A 7,722-nucleotide genomic window follows, 5' to 3' on the forward strand; every position below is an offset into this window, starting at 1 on the left:
TAATTTTTCTTCAAATTTCCTCTAAGTCTACCTCCCTCCAGTTTCAGTGCATGTCCTCGTGTTCTTGTACATCTCTTCCTTTGAAGAATAAGTATTGTTTGCACAACATTCTTTTAGTATTCAGTAATCTAAACATAAAACACAAGAATAATTGGCATCGAAAGTATTTTAAGGCTCTTAGACTTTACATATAACATGATATACAATTTACTTCTAAGACAAACTAATCTGTTCTGCTAGGATGAAGACCTTAGTAAAGGGTGGCAACAGTAATTTTGAAGGATAACACTTTAGCTTGAGCCATTTTTCCTAAATAATGTTATTTTAGAAACAGCTTTTAGAGGAAATGCATTAATCTAAGATCTTGATTTAATGACCCCTTTTTCAACAAGTCCAAATTATTTGTCAAAATCACAATCAAAAATATAAATAATAAATTGATAAACCCTAACAGACAGCAGGTTCGGACATACTGATGTGTTTGTCAGGATGGCCGAGCGGTCTAAGGCGCCAGACTCAAGATTCTGCTCTTCCAGTTAATGGGAATTCTGGTCTCTGTAAAGAGGCGTGGGTTCAAATCCCACTTCTGACAATATTTTCTTGCTCTTTGGTTATGTTTTACACTCAAAATGACCGACATTGAGAAGTATGCTCAGGACATCCACAGTCTTTCAATCTTTCCTCTCCCAGACATTGATATCTTGATCCCATTTATTTCTAAGCAATATGAAGCACAATGATTGAATGAATTAAAGGGCATAGAAACTGTTAAAGACCTAAGAATTGATCGATTTTCCCATCTACATTCCAATCAAGATCAAATTACATTAGACTTAAATTAATTAAATTATTCTTAAATGATAATGACACTATGATTAGTTTTAAAATTCTAAAGTTCAGTTCATGTAGAAATTGACTGTTGAAATAATATTTTACATAGAAACAGAATTTGATGGCAGATAAGAACCACTTGGCCCACGTAGTCTGCTCCTTTTCTTGTATCCTTTAGGCAACTTCAATCCTATTTGCTCCTTACATTTCTCTTAAGGATATTCTTATGCCTATCCCAAGCATGTTTAAATTGTTTCACCATTTAGCTTCAACAACATCGGATAGGAGGCTTTTCTATTTATCAACTACCCTTTCTGTGAAGTAATTTTTCTTCAAATTTCCTCTAAGTCTACCTCCCTCCAGTTTCAGTGCATGTCCTCGTGTTCTTGTACATCTCTTCCTTTGAAGAATAAGTATTGTTTGCACAACATTCTTTTAGTATTCAGTAATCTAAACATAAAACACAAGAATAATTGGCATCGAAAGTATTTTAATGCTCTTAGACTTTACTTATAACGTGATATACAATTTACTTCTAAGAGAAACTAATCTGTTCTGCTAGGATGAAGACCTTAGTAAAGGGTGGCAACAGTAATTTTGAAGGATAACACTTTAGCTTGAGCCATTTTTCCTAAATAATGTTATTTAAGAAACAGCTTTTAGAGGAAATGCATTAATCTAAGATCTTGATTTAATGACCCCATTTTCAACAAGGCCAAATTATTTGTCAAAAACACAATCAAAAATATAAATAGTAAAATGATAAACCCTAACAGGAAGCAGGTTTGGACATACTGATGTGCATGTCAGGATGGCCGAGCGGTCTAAGACACCAGACTCAAGATTCTACTCTTCCAGTTAATGGGAATTCTGGTATTTGTAAAGAGGCATAGGTTCAAATCCCACTTCTGACAATATATTCATGCTCTTTGGTTATGTTTTACACTCAAAATGACCGACATTGAGAAGTATGCTCAGGACATCCACAGTCTTTCAATCTTTCCTCTCCCAGACATTGATATCTTGATCCCATTTATTTCTCAGCAATATGAAGCACAATGATTGAATGAATTAAAGGGCATAGAAACTTTTAAAGACCTAAGAATTGATCGATTTTCCCATCTACATTCCAATCAAGATCAAATTACATTAGAGTTAAATTAATTAAATTATTCATAATGATAAAGACACTATGATTAGTTTTAAAATTCTAAAGTTCAGTTCATGTAGAAATTGGCTATTGAAATAATGTATTACATAGAAACAGAATTTGATGGCAGATAAGAACCACTTGGCCCATGTAGTCTGCTCCTTTTCATGTATCCTTTAGGCAACTTCAACCTTATTTGCTCCTTACATTTCTCTTAAGGATATTCTTATGCCTATCCGAAGCGTGTTTAAATTGTTTCACCATTTAGCTTCAACAACATCGGATAGGAGGCTTTTCTTTTTATCAACTACCCTTTCTGTGAAGTAATTTTTCTTCAAATTTCCTCTAAGTCTACCTCCCTCCAGTTTCAGTGCATGTCCTCGTGTTCTTGTACATCTCTTCCTTTGAAGAATAAGTATTGCTTGCACAACATTCTTTTAGTATTCAGTAATCTAAACATAAAACACAAGAATAATTGGCATCGAAAGTATTTTAAGGCTCTTAGACTTTACATATAACGTGATATACAATTTACTTCTAAGACAAACTAATCTGTTCTGCTAGGATGAAGACCTTAGTAAAGGGTGGCAATAGTAATTTTGAAGGATAACACTTTAGCTTGAGCTTTTTTCCTAAATAATGATATTTAAGAAACAGCTTTAAGAGGAAATGCATTAATCGAAGATCTTGATTTAATGACCCCTTTTTCAACAAGTCGAAATTATTTGTCAAAATCACAATCAAAAATATAAATAGTAAAATGATAAACCCTAACAGGAAGCAGGTTTGGAAATACTGATGTGCTTGTCAGGATGGCCGAGCGGTCTGAGGCGCCAGACTCAAGGTTCTACTTTTTCAGTTAATGGTGATTCTGGTCTCTGTAAAGAGGTATAGGTTCAAATCCCACTTCTGACAATATTGTCTTGCTCTTTGGTTATGTTTTACACTCAAAATGACCAACATTGAGAGGTATGCTCAGGACATCCACAGTCTTTCAATCTTTCCTCTCCCAGACATTGATATTTTGATCCCATTTATTTCTAAGCAATATGAAGCACAATGATTGAATGAATTAAAGGGCATAGAAACTTTTAAAGACCTAAGAATTGATCGATTTTCCCATCTACATTCCAATAAAGATCAAATTACATTAGACTTAAATTAATTTAATTATTCTTAAATGATAAAGACACTATGATTAGTTTTAAAATTCTAAAGTTCAGATCATGTAGAAATTGGCGGTTGAAATAATGTTTTACATAGAAACAGAATTTGATGGCAGATAAGAACCACTTGGCCCACGTAGTCTGCTCCTTTTCATGTATCCTTTAGGAAACTTCAATCCTATTTGCTCCTTACATTTCTCTTAAGGATATTCTTATGCCTATCCCAAGCGTGTTTAAATTGTTTCACCATTTAGCTTCAACAACATCGGATGGGAGGCTTTTCTATTTATCAACTACCCTTTCTGTGAAGTAATTTTTCTTCAAATTTTCTCTAAGTCTACCTCCCTCCAGTTTCAGTGCATGTCCTCGTGTTCTTGTACATCTCTTCCTTTGAAGAATAAGTATTGTTTGCACAACATTCTTTTAGTATTCAGTAATCTAAACATAAAACAAAAGAATAATTGGCATCGAAAGTATTTTAAGGCTCTTAGACTTTACATATAACATGATATACAATTTACTTCTAAGACAAACTAATCTGTTCTGCTAGGATGAAGACCTTAGTAAAGGGTGGCAACAGTAATTTTGAAGGATAACACTTTAGCTTGAGCCATTTTTCCTTAGTAATGTTATTTAAGAAACAGCTTTTAGAGGAAATGCATTAATCTAAGATCTTGATTTAATGACCCCTTTTTCAACAAGTCCAAATTATTTGTCAAAATCACAATCAAAAATATAAATAGTAAAATGAAAAACCCTAACAGGAAGAAGGTTCGGATATACTGATGTGCTTGTCAGGATGGCCGAGTGGTCTAAGGCGCCAGACTCAAGATTCTACTCTTCCAGTTAATGGGAATTCTGGTCTCTGTAAAGAGGCGTGGGCTCAAATCCCACTTTTGACAATATTTTCTTACTCTTTGGTTATGTTTTACACTCAAAATGACCGACATTGAGAAGTATGCTCAGGACATCCACAGACTTTCAATCTTTCCTCTCCCAGACATTGATATCTTGATCCCATTTATTTCTAAGCAATATGAAGCACAATGATTGAATGAATTAAAGGGCATAGAAACTTTTAAAGACCTAAGAATTGATCGATTTTCCCATCTGCATTCCAATCAAGATCAAATTACATTAGAGTTAAATTAATTAAATTATTCTTAAATGATAAAGACACTATGATTAGTTTTAAAATTCTAAAGTTCAGTTCATATAGAAATTGGCTATTGAAATAATGTATTACATAGAAACAGAATTTGATGGCAGATAAGAACCACTTGGCCCATGTAGTCTGCTCCTTTTCATGTATCCTTTAGGCAACTTCAACCATATTTGCTCCTTACATTTCTCTTAAGGATATTCTTATGCCTATCCGAAGCGTGTTTAAATTGTTTCACCGTTTAGCTTCAACAACATTGGATGGGAGGCTTTTCTATTTATCAACTACCCTTTCTGTGAAGTAATTTTTCTTCAAATTTCCTCTAAGTCTACCTCCCTCCAGTTTCAGTGCATGTCCTCATGTTCTTGTACTTCTCTTCCTTTGAAGAATAAGTATTGTTTGCACAACATTCTTTTAGTATTCAGTAATCTAAACATAAAACACAAGAATAATTGGCATCGAAAGTATTTTAAGGCTCTTAGACTTTACATATAACATGATATACTATTTACTTCTAAGACAAACTAATCTGTTCTGCTAGGATGAAGACCTTAGTAAAGGGTGGCAACAGTAATTTTGAAGGATAACACTTTAGCTTGAGCCATTTTTCCTAAATAATGTTATTTAAGAAACAGCTTTTAGAGGAAATGCATTAATCTAAGATCTTGATTTAATGACCCCATTTTCAACAAGGCCAAATTATTTGTCAAAAACACAATCAAAAATATAAATAGTAAAATGATAAACCCTAACAGGAAGCAGGTTTGGACATACTGATGTGCATGTCAGGATGGCCGAGCGGTCTAAGACACCAGACTCAAGATTCTACTCTTCCAGTTAATGGGAATTCTGGTATCTGTAAAGAGGCATAGGTTCAAATCCCACTTCTGACAATATATTCATGCTCTTTGGTTATGTTTTACACTCAAAATGACCGACATTGAGAAGTATGCTCAGGACATCCACAGTCTTTCAATCTTTCCTCTCCAAGACATTGATATCTTGATCCCATTTATTTCTCAGCAATATGAAGCACAATGATTGAATGAATTAAAGGGCATAGAAACTTTTAAAGACCTAAGAATTGATCGATTTTCCCATCTACATTCCAATCAAGATCAAATTACATTAGAGTTAAATTAATTAAATTATTCTTAAATGATAAAGACACTATGATTAGTTTTAAAATTCTAAAGTTCAGTTCATATAGAAATTGGCTATTGAAATAATGTATTACATAGAAACAGAATTTGATGGCAGATAAGAACCACTTGGCCCATGTAGTCTGCTCCTTTTCATGTATCCTTTAGGCAACTTCAACCTTATTTGCTCCTTACATTTCTCTTAAGGATATTCTTATGCCTATCCGAAGCGTGTTTAAATTGTTTCACCATTTAGCTTCAACAACATCGGATGGGAGGCTTTTCTTTTTATCAACTACCCTTTCTGTGAAGTAATTTTTCTTCAAATTTCCTCTAAGTCTACCTCCCTCCAGTTTCAGTGCATGTCCTCGTGTTCTTGTACATCTCTTCCTTTGAAGAATAAGTATTGCTTGCACAACATTCTTTTAGTATTCAGTAATCTAAACATAAAACACAAGAATAATTGGCATCGAAAGTATTTTAAGGCTCTTAGACTTTACATATAACGTGATATACAATTTACTTCTAAGACAAACTAATCTGTTCTGCTAGGATGAAGACCTTAGTAAAGGGTGGCAATAGTAATTTTGAAGGATAACACTTTAGCTTGAGCTTTTTTCCTAAATAATGTTATTTAAGAAACAGCTTTAAGAGGAAATGCATTAATCGAAGATCTTGATTTAATGACCCCTTTTTCAACAAGTCGAAATTATTTGTCAAAATCACAATCAAAAATATAAATAGTAAAATGATAAACCCTAACAGGAAGCAGGTTTGGAAATACTGATGTGCTTGTCAGGATGGCCGAGCGGTCTGAGGCGCCAGACTCAAGGTTCTACTTTTTCAGTTAATGGTGATTCTGGTCTCTGTAAAGAGGTATAGGTTCAAATCCCACTTCTGACAATATTGTCTTGCTCTTTGGTTATGTTTTACACTCAAAATGACCAACATTGAGAGGTATGCTCAGGACATCCACAGTCTTTCAATCTTTCCTCTCCCAGACATTGATATCTTGATCCCATTTATTTCTAAGCAATATGAAGCACAATGATTGAATGAATTAAAGGGCATAGAAACTTTTAAAGACCTAAGAATTGATCGATTTTCCCATCTACATTCCAATCAAGATCAAATTACATTAGACTTAAATTAATTTAATTATTCTTAAATGATAAAGACACTATGATTAGTTTTAAAATTCTAAAGTTCAGTTCATGTAGAAATTGGCGGTTGAAATAATGTTTTACATAGAAACAGAATTTGATGGCAGATAAGAACCACTTGGCCCACGTAGTCTGCTCCTTTTCATGTATCCTTTAGGCAACTTCAATCCTATTTGCTCCTTATATTTCTCTTAAGGATATTCTTATGCCTATCCCAAGCGTGTTTAAATTGTTTCACCATTTAGCTTCAACAACATCGGATGGGAGGCTTTTCTATTTATCAACTACCCTTTCTGTGAAGTAATTTTTTTTTCAAATTTCCTCTAAGTCTACCTCCCTCCAGTTTCAGTGCATGTCCTCGTGTTCTTGTACATCTCTTCCTTTGAAGAATAAGTATTGTTTGCACAACATTCTTTTAGTATTCAGTAATCTAAACATAAAACAAAAGAATAATTGGCATCGAAAGTATTTTAAGGCTCTTAGACTTTACATATAACGTGATATACAATTTACTTCTAAGACAAACTAATCTGTTCTGCTAGGATGAAGACCTTAGTAAAGGGTGGCAACAGTAATTTTGAAGGATAACACTTTAGCTTGAGCCATTTTTCCTTAGTAATGTTATTTAAGAAACAGCTTTTAGAGGAAATGCATTAATCTAAGATCTTGATTTAATGACCCCTTTTTCAACAAGTCCAAATTATTTGTCAAAATCACAATCAAAAATATAAATAGTAAAATGAAAAACCCTAACAGGAAGAAGGTTCGGATATACTGATGTGCTTGTCAGAATGGCCGAGTGGTCTAAGGCGCCAGACTCAAGATTCTACTCTTCCAGTTAATGGGAATTCTGGTCTCTGTAAAGAGGCGTGGGCTCAAATCCCACTTCTGACAATATTTTCATACTCTTTGGTTATGTTTTACACTCAAAATGACCGACATTGAGAAGTATGCTCAGGACATCCACAGACTTTCAATCTTTCCTCTCCCAGACATTGATATCTTGATCCCATTTATTTCTCAGCAATATGAAGCACAATGATTGAATGAATTAAAGGGCATAGAAATTTTTAAAGACCTAAGAATTGATCGATTTTCCCATCTGCAT

The 7,722-nt window shown here is 33.7% G+C and overlaps 3 non-coding genes across 3 annotated transcripts; all 3 read left to right on the forward strand.

Moving 5' to 3' along the window:
* Positions 1 to 483: 483 nt before the first annotated feature.
* TRNAL-CAA (transfer RNA leucine (anticodon CAA)) lies at positions 484 to 592 on the forward strand. Its single transcript has 2 exons — positions 484 to 521; positions 547 to 592. It is a non-coding gene; the product is annotated as a tRNA-Leu (tRNA).
* A 3,348-nt stretch (positions 593 to 3,940) lies between these two features.
* On the forward strand, positions 3,941 to 4,049 carry TRNAL-CAA (transfer RNA leucine (anticodon CAA)). Its single transcript has 2 exons — positions 3,941 to 3,978; positions 4,004 to 4,049. It is a non-coding gene; the product is annotated as a tRNA-Leu (tRNA).
* A 3,350-nt stretch (positions 4,050 to 7,399) lies between these two features.
* Positions 7,400 to 7,508, forward strand: TRNAL-CAA (transfer RNA leucine (anticodon CAA)). The gene is made up of 2 exons: positions 7,400 to 7,437; positions 7,463 to 7,508. It is a non-coding gene; the product is annotated as a tRNA-Leu (tRNA).
* Positions 7,509 to 7,722: the final 214 nt, after the last annotated feature.

The sequence above is a fragment of the Taudactylus pleione genome, unplaced genomic scaffold (genome assembly GCF_031769625.1).
Source record: "Taudactylus pleione unplaced genomic scaffold, aTauple2 ptg000612l, whole genome shotgun sequence".
Classification (NCBI taxonomy): Eukaryota; Metazoa; Chordata; class Amphibia; order Anura; family Myobatrachidae; genus Taudactylus; species Taudactylus pleione.